Source organism: Staurois parvus, unplaced genomic scaffold, assembly GCF_062004578.1.
Source record: "Staurois parvus isolate SC_StPar_1 unplaced genomic scaffold, SC_StPar_1.0 ptg002113l, whole genome shotgun sequence".
NCBI lineage: Eukaryota > Metazoa > Chordata > Amphibia > Anura > Ranidae > Staurois > Staurois parvus.
Genome location: NW_028319909.1, coordinates 4859063 through 4869114, shown reverse-complemented (window position 1 = coordinate 4869114; position 10052 = coordinate 4859063).

Below are 10052 nucleotides of genomic sequence, written 5' to 3'. Positions count from 1 at the left end.
TGATATAATTTTGGGATTTTATTTATTTATTTTATTTTACTATTTATTTTATTTATCTAATTTAAATAATTTTTGTATTATTTATATTCTATATTGGGATAGATTTATTTATGTTTAAAGAAGAATTTAGTTACATGCAAATCAAGAGTTTGGTCCATTCTGAGGAAAGAACGCACTGGTGAGCTCAGAAACATAAAAAGGCATGGACGTCCACAGAAGACAACAGTGGTGGATGATAGCAAGATCCTCTCTATGGTAAAGAAAAACCCATTCACAACATCCAGGAAGTGAAGGACACTCTCCAGGAAGTGGGCGTATCATTGTCAAAGTCTACAATCAAGAGAAGACTTAATGAGAGCAAATACAGATGGTTCATTACAAGGTGCAAACCATTCATAAGCCTGAAGAATAGAAAAGCCAGATTAGACTTTGTCAAAAAACATCTAAAAAAGCCAGACCAGTTCTGGAAAAGCATTCTTTGGATGGATGAAACCAAGATTAATTTGTACCAGAATGACTGGAAGAAAAAAGTGTGGAGAAGGCTTGGAACAGTTCATGATCCAAAGCACACAACATGGTGGAGGCAGTATGATAGCATGGGCATGCACAGCTTCCAGTGACACCTGGTCATTGGTTTTTTATTGATGATGTGACAGAAGACAGAAGCAGTGTTTACAGATATACTGTCAGTCCAGATTCAGCCAAATGTAGCAAAGTTGATTGGATGGCGATTCACAGTACAGATGGACAACAATCCAAAACACACTGCAAAAGCAACCCAGGAGTTTTTGAAGGAAAAGAAGTGGAATATTCTGAAATGGCCGAGTCAATCACCTGATCTCAACCCAAATGAGCAAACATTTCACTTGCTGAAGGCAAAACTAAATGCAGAAAGAGCCATAAACAAAGAACAACTGAAGACAACTGCAGTTAGAGCCTGGCAAAGCATCAGAAAGGAGGAAACCCAATCTTTGGTCATGTCCATGGGTTCCAGACTTCAGGCAAAGCATCAGAAATTAGGAAACCCAGTCTTTGGTCATGTCCATGGGTTCCAGACTTCAGGCAAAGCATCAGAAATGAGGAAACCCAGCCTTTGGTCATGTCCATGGGTTTCAGACTTCAGGCAAAGCATCAGAAAATAGGAAAAACCAATCTTTGGGAATGTCCATGGGGTCCAGACTTCAGGCAAAGCATCAGAAAGTAGGAAACCCAGTCTTTGATAATGTCCATGGGTTTCAGACTGCAGGCAAACCATCAGAAAGGAGGAAACCCAGTCTTTGGTAATGTCCATGGGTTCATATCCGGTAAAGGATTCTCGACAAAATAATAAAAATGAACATTTTATTTATGATTATATTCAATTGTCCAATTACTTTTGGTCCCTTGAAAAAGGGGGGATGGCTACTCTTAAGAGTTGTAATTCCTAAACCCTTCCTCCAATTTGGATGCACATACCCTCAAATTAAACCTGAGAGTGTGCACTTTTAGCCCATATCCATTATATAACTATAGCTTGAATATGTTTTGGTAAATACCTGAAAAAAACAAAAATTGTGCCTGTGTCCAAATACATATATACTGTATACTTTCACTTCACTTACCTGTGATTGCAAGAATCACAAAGATAAAAAATAATTGCAGAAGACACATCATTATGTAAGATGATTCTTACCATATGTAAAAGCTAATACTCTTGCTTCCACCTTCACCTTTTTACAAACTGCATAAATGCCTTTAGGTGAGATTGGGAGTGGCCGGTGAATGACGAGTGGGATTCTTTAAAAGATTATACTCTAGTATAAATGAAACTGAAGTTGTGAAACTTTGCCCGTCCCTTGCTGTTTTTTTTCTAATAAACCCTTAAGATTGAGTAATTAAAACAAAATTAGAAAAATCATCGACTTACCTTAAAATGTATTCCAATTTGTTTCCACTCAGTTTCTGAAAGAGAGGGGAAGGGCTAGAACCCCTTCCAAGTTTTTATTGCTTTAAAGAAATTATATATAAAGGCATCTGCTATCATAAACCAAATACATACGGTCATGGCCAAGAATTGTCTGAGGATTTGAGAACAAAAATTGTGTAAAAGCATGGACAATCTCAGGGTTGCAAGTCCATCTCCAGAGATCTTAATGTTCCTGTGTCCACTGTGCGCAACATTGTCAAGAAGTTTACAGTCCATGGCACTGTAGCTAATCTCCCTGGACATGGATGAAAGAGAAACATTGATCAAATATTGCAACAAAGGATTATTTTAATGGTGGATAAAGAACCTCAATCAACTTTCAGACAAATTCAAGCTGACCTTCAGTTACAGGATACAACTGTGTCCGCTCGCACTATACGTCGCCATCTGAATGAAAAGAGACACTATTTTAGGAGACCGAGGAGGACCCCACTCCTGACACAGAAACATAAAAAAGCCAGATTGGAGTTTGCCAAAACTTACCTGAGAAGCCAAAATCCTTTTGGGAGAATGTGCTGTGGACAAACCAAATGAAATGATGGCTTTTTGGTAAAGCCCATCATTCTACTGTTTTCAGAAAAAGCAATGAGGCCTTTAAAGAGAAGAATACAGTCCCTACAGTCAAACATGGGGGAGGGTCACAGATGTTTTGGAGTTGCTTTGCTGCTTCAGGCTCTGGATGTCTTGGCTGTGTGCATGGCATTATGAAATCTGAAGACTGCCAAAGAATTCTGGTTTGCAATGTAAGGCCCGGTGTCAGAAAGTTAGGTCTCCATCAGAGGTCATGGGACTTACAGTAGGACAATGACACAAAGCGGGCATCAAAAAGCACCCAGAAATGGTTTCAGACAAAGTGCTGAAGAGTACGGAATGGGCCAGCAACAAACTTTACTGACATACTGTCATATAGCTGATAGGAGACTGAAATAACAAACATTGCCTCTTTTGTATATCCAGCCCAAGCACCTCTGGAAGAGGAACAGATAGTACCAAGGAATAGGAGGAACACGAGTGCCGGTAGATGTTGATGGCAGAACCTTAAACTGGAGATGTAGACTGAGAAGATTCAGCAGAACATTAAGCCTGGAGCATCAGTCGACAAAACAGCAACACCATGATGGGAACCAGTAGAGGTTAAAGGGGAACTCTGGTTGAGCCCCAGATTCAGGAGGTTGGAGTCCATGTGCGATCCCAGTGAGCCAGTGACAGGAGCTGATTCTAGATGCATTCAGAACTGGTACTGGTAATAATGTGGAGCCAAATCAGAGACAGTAGCAAGGGTCAGCAACGAGCAGGCAGTGAGGTACAGAATCAAAGGCAAAATCAGGGTTGTGGAGGAAGGCAAGGTCAGGAACTGGTAGGTAGCAGTACAAAGCAGAATCCAAGATCAGGTCAACAGTGAGCTGGGTGAGTAAAAGGAATCCGTGTACAAGTTGGGCACTAGCTGAAGGGCAGGGACATGTGCACTTCTCCCAAGCCTAGCCATGATCCTCTGTGCATGTTTCTGAACTAGAAGGCTACCAGGAATTCCTTGACACATAATGGAAGATTTACTAAGACTGGAGCACTCGGAATCTGGTGCAGCTGTGCATGGTAGCCAATCAGCTTCTAACTTCAGCTTGTTCAATGAAGCTTTGGCAATAAAACCTGAAAGCTGGTTGGTTACTATATAGAGCTGCACCAGATTTTGCACTCTCCAGTTTTAGTAAATCACCCCTGAGTTTCAGTAGGACAGCCTTCCCCTCAGGCGCTATGTGTACATCTGATAAAAAAAACATAGAGAATGGCTATCAATGACACAGTGGAACTTCGCTGATTATACCAGGAGAACCTCAATGTATTGCTTATGTGTGGATTTGAAGCCTAAGGCCTTGGACCTGATCAGACATCCTGAAGGTCTACCTGTTGTTATGCTGGTCAAAATCATGCTTTGTTTTAGGCAACTTCAACCAGCTTCAGGAAAGCTTTTTTAATCCTGGTTTTGCCACCTAGTGAGTCATTGACTTGTGGTAGATACAAAGGGGTTTATTTACTAAAGCTGGAGAGTCCAAAATCAGACTCCCTTCTGCCTAGAAACCAATCAGCTTCCAGGTTTCATTGCCAAAGCTTCATTGAACAAGCTGAGGTTAGAAGCTGATTGGTTTCTAGGCAGAAGGGAGTCTGATTTTGGACTCTCCAGCTTTAGTAAATAAACCCCCAAGGGTCTGACTTCAGTTATTTTAGTAGTTAGGCTCATCAACTGCAACTCGCCTGTCCAGTAAAAGTGTCCTTTACCAAGGAGCTCTCATTGGATTATGGAACTATGACTTACCAATAGTGATGATGGCATATCTCCCAACTGTCCCTTATTTCCAGGGACTGTCACTGATTTGGAACAAAGTCCCTCTGTTCCTCTTTACCCCTCATTTGTCCCTCATTTTGGGCTGATCTATATAGTTGTATATAAAATGCACTATTTATCTTTCAAAAAGTGCTAAACGGTGCCAAACTTTTCATCCAGTTTCTACATTGCTGCATTTGTAAATTTCAAAAGCCAGTATAAAGGAAGAGTAGCGTTAAAAAAAAAACATTTGTGGGTTTAACAATTTTTTTTGTATAATTCTTCTTTACGGGGTGTGGCAGGGGGTGTGTCCTATGCTTACATACTTTTGGTAATAGGTGTTCCTCATATCTCAAAAAGTTGTGAGGTTTGATGATAGTACAGACCCGGGTATGTTTCTGAAACTATTTCATTATTCATACTTTAAATTCATAAAATCTATAAAATACATCAGTGGTTCATAAAGTGAACTCGGTGTAGAGTTATTCCCCCTGAGGTCATCACAGAGGACAAGGGGGCGCTCTTTACGTCTGGAGGAAAAGAAGTTTAATGTCCAAACACAGAAAGGTTTCTTCACAGTGAGAGCTGTGAAAATGTGGAATAGACTCCCTCCAGAGTTGGTTCTGGCCAGCTCAGTGGATTGCTGTAGGAAAGTCCTGGATTCTTTCTTGGATACACAGAATATAACTGGATATAACATTTATAGGGAAAGCTGATCCAGGGAATATCCGATTGCCTCTCGGGGGATCAGGAAGGAATTTTTTTCCCTGCAGGAGCAAATTGGATCGTGCTTTGCTGGGGTTTTTTGCCTTCCTCTGGATCAACTGTGGGTATAGGATTATAACTTTTTTTTTTTTAATGGTTGAACTGGATGGACTTTTGTCTTTTTTCAGCCAGACTAACTATGTAACTATATACTTTTCTGTGAACCCCAAGTATGCCTATGGGAGATGCAATACTTTGTAGTGTAGTGCTAATAAGTAGATAATAAGTAGACTAAAGTGAAACATTGTAACATGTCCAGTTAATAGGTTCAGACATCTCATCCCTAAAATATGAAAAAACAGTGAAAAATGAAAAGAAACTGGTATTTTTTTTCAGTGCTGACACCATCTCTCAGAACAAAGACAAAAACTCTTCAAGGTAAAATCAACAACTTTTATTGCAATTTTTAAAGATTAAATGGGGTAAAGCATTCCCCTAAAAAGTAGCAAGAACCAGGAACAAAGAAGATAAAAAAAATCGAACCCTTATATGTGTCATAACACCACAACCCCCCAGGATGCACTCTCCCCCCCCCTTAGTTGAATACATTGTATAATGATGAAATATATACAGTGCAGGGGCGGACTGACAACTCATGGGGCCCACGGGCAATAGGGTATCATGGGGCCCCTGTGTCCTTGCCCAAACTCAAAAAAGCCTATGAAAAAGGTACCAGGGGCATCTCATGGGGCCCCTTACTGACCCCGGGCCCTCAGGCAGTGCCTGAGTTTCCAAATGGTCAGTCCGCCCCTGGTATGGCTATTTCTACTGTACTTTCACATTAGATACAAATGGAGAAACAGAAAAAGGGCGCACCGACCTAGTGCATTATCGTTTAAAATAATTTAATTGAAGAAACAAAATAGGTATCATACTCACAATGGACATAATAACACAGGCATGTCAAACTGAACAAGATGTATGATCAGAGCCAAGATACAAGATGTATGATCCAGATGTATGATCAGAGCCAACCAGAGAAAGAGGTTGTGTCCTCAAAACACGTTAGCCAGTTGGTCATCCAGGGTTTCATCGTATGGACTCAGATGTTGTTTGGATCATACATCTTGTTCAGTTTGACATGCCTGTGTTATTATGTCCATTGTGAGTATGATACCTATTTTGTTTCTTCAATTAAATTATTTTAAACGATAATGCACTAGGTCGGTGTGCCCTTTTTCTGTTTCTCCATTTGTATCTAATGTGAAAGTACAGTAGTACACATTTCCAAATGGTCAGTCTGCCCCTGATATAGTGTATCACATAGTGTATCAATCTAAGAGGGGGTGCCAGATCCCCATGTGTTTAGCACTGTAGCTTCTTCAGGGGTTCAAGGGGTACGGTTGTGGATGACTACTACAGATACAAAAAAAATACCATATAATATAGAAAACAACAGAATGCAACAGTAAGTGTAACATGCATGGTAAAGCATAAAAACTAGAAATGAGCGAATTATTCAAAAATTCGATTCGGCTGATTCGCCGAATTTGCGGAAGAAATTCGATTCGATGCGAATTTATTCGCTGCAAATTTAACTTATTAAAAGGGTTTCTAGGCTTCAGAGAGCCTTTATATTAGTGCAGAACACTGTACCTTTAATTTAAATGCCCTTGGAGTCTGCTGGGGAAGAGAAATAATACTGTCAGTCAGTATGACATGCAGATGAGTGCCGTCGATCTTAGAATCACCGCACACTTCACTCATTTGGGCAGTCACGGGGCACGACGAAGAAGAAAAAGAAGAAGAAGGAGAAGAATGAAAAGAAGAAGAATGAAAAGAAGAAGAAGAAGAAGAATGAAAAGAAGAAGAAGAATGAAAAGAAGAAGAAGAAGAAGAATGAAAAGAAGAAGAAGAATGAAGAGAAGAAGAATTCCAGTACAGCAAAAAGTGTATCTGCAGAGAGCTCCGCTATTTCTGACAGTTCTCTGACAGTTCCTTCACATTTACAGGGGTTGAAACATTGTATCTATTTGTTTCCGAATAAAAACATCTGTATCCTAAATGGAAACAAATAGATACAATGTTTCAACCGCTGTAAATGTGAAGGAACTGTCAGAGAACTGTCAGAAATAGCGGAGCTCTCTGCAGGGACACTTTTTGCCGGCTGTAGAAGGGATGAAAATCGGCCGATCGGGAAAAATTCGATTTGCGCATCCGAAGTTTGCTAATATTCGGATTCGGTGCGAATCGAATTTTTCCTAATATTCGAAACGAATTCCACTTCGCCAGGTTCGATTCGCTCATCTCTAATAAAAACACTCACAGATTCAAATGCAAAAGATATTAAGGATAAAAACTCCATAGCGCACTCTCACAGGTATGTCAGTAAGCGCAAAGGGCAGAAGATGGTATCCCAATAGGGAGGATGTTTAAGGCCCAGCCCATCGCCCCAAAGGTCACATATGAGGAGGGGGGACGAAAAAAGATGCTCCCTAATGGTTAAAAAAAAATCTGCAATAGAAGAGATGCCAAGAAGCCATCAAAGTATTATTGGCACTACATATGGAAACGCTTTTACAGCACAGCCTTCATACCAAAATAAGTACCTGTAATACTCTGGGGGCGAACTAAAGACCCAATCATCAAACAAAGTACTATTGCCATATAAGTGACACTTTTTTTTATAGTCAAAAGTAATTAAAGTATAACTAAAGGCAAAACTTTTTTCAGTTATCTACAGAGTGGAGAGGGATTAGATCACCTATTAAGTTTTTATTGCCTTCGTTAGAGAGATTCACTCTCCCCATTAGTCCTATTTACTGATATCATTAAAAGTAATAAAAAAAAAAAATTTTGGGTTGCCCCTAGAAAAGTAATAGAGGGGAAATTTTCCACTAGGTTCGGTGACTGGGGGGGGGAGTGTCTCCAAAGAATTCCCTTAATTTGCAGAGATTTTCTTACTTCCTGTTTGGCTATGGGATAGGAAGTGAAGGGAGATCTCCCCGATAGGACACAGATGGCAAAAAATAATTTGACAGGAGTTATAACCCTCTTTTAGAGAAAACAAGTTTTTCTTATAGTTCAAACTTTGGGGATATGTTTTTAATTTAGCTTTAAGGGTGACATTGAAAAGACTACATTTTTTTAAATTACAGGCTAGGGGGATGCCTTAAAGCTGCACATGGTGTTACAGAAAAGTCCAATTTTCATGGACAGCTTTAGCAACAGCATAGTCTGGCAGCATCCCAATCTGATACATTTTAGTGTTTTGTTTTCATCAAGCGGTACAAAGTCAACTTTACTGGTGAAAGAAGCTGTAGCAACAGATGTAAAAGCTACGGAAAGGTATCTTCTTAGAAAAATAAAGTAAATCTGATATAGCTTGCTAATATTTGCCAGTGTCACAGCAGTTTGATGGCCTAGTTTGTGAGCTCCTATTTATTGCACCACTTCACTGTCACCATGCCCATCCCGGATAAAGTTACAAGAACAGAAGAAACAGAGCATCACATTATCAGTTCAGAAGTCCATATAATCTTTATTCTTGACCATGGAATCACAATTGATTGAAAAATGATAGCCAACAGGTTTTCGGGGCCAAAGATCCCACTTCTTCAAGGCTGAGTTCCTAATATAGACAGTATCAAAATCTCTAAAAATAATATCTATATAATAATTTTTTCCAAAAATAATATCTTAAACTAGAAGCATGGAGGGCTCAATGGCTATGTGTTGGTGTTGAACTGATAATTTGGCACTCTGTTTCTTCTCTTCATGCAAAGTTCTCATGTTGAGTGTGTCCTACCTCTGTGAGACAATACCCCAACTTTGTGTTTTCTGAGTGACCTAGATCCATCTGATAAAAAACACTGTCAAAGTGAATTTTAAGAAAGACCAGTGCCTCCGTCTCATTTTCTTTTATTCAGGAAAAAGTGACAGCGTCAATGCAAAGAGCCTCTCTGGTCCACTTTTATTCACCTTGCCAATGCTTCTCCACCACTTCTTCCATCACAGTCAACACTAAATTCATCAGTGTTGCCTGGTGGTGGCCAATAAGAAGTAATAGTGACGATACTCTCCCTGTCCTCCAAAGACTGCCACAAGGAAGGTGGTCACATACTCCCTTATACTCGGAAGCACTGTTTTTTTTCAAGTTGAGACAGCAGGCGCAGCAGGCAAGAGCGGGACAGTTAAAAAGGGAACAGAAGGGGACGCCAGCCTAAGAGCAGAATTAAAAGCAAATTTATTATATAAAAAAACAGCCAAATCACTACTTACAACTGTGATAAGTGTATACGGGTAAGCTGTGTCCCAAGGAGATGTCTTAGGGCAGTGGTGGGCAACCTTTTTTTTCAACTGAGCCAAATCTTGCCAAAACCACGATTGAAATTTATTTTGAGAGCCACATTTTTAAAACTGAAAATACATCCCCCATATAGTAATTCATCCCCCATAGTAATTCATCCCCCATATAGTAATTCATCCCCCATAGTAATTCATCCCCCATATAGTAATTAATCCCCCATATAGTAATTCATCCCCCATATAGTAATTCATCCCCCATATAGTAATTAATTCCCCATATAGTAATTCATCCCCCATAGTAATTCATCCCCCATATAGTAATTCATCCCCCATATAGTAATTCATCCCCCATAGTAATTCATCCCCCATATAGTAATTCATCCCCCATAGTAATTCATCCCCCATATAGTAATTCATCCCCCATAGTAATTCATCCCCCATATAGTAATTCATCCCCCATAGTAATTCATCCCCCATATAGTAATTCATCCCCCATAGTAATTCATCCCCCATATAGTAATTCATCCCCCATATAGTAATTCATCCCCCATACAGTAATTCATCCCCCATAGTAATTCATCCCCCCTATAGTAATTCATCCCCCCTATAGTAATTCATCCCCCATAGTAATTCATCCCCCATACAGTAATTCATCCCCCATATAGTAATTCATCCCCCATAGTAATTCATCCCCCATAGTAATTCATCCCCCATATAGTAATTCATCCCCCCTATAGTAATTCATCCCCCATA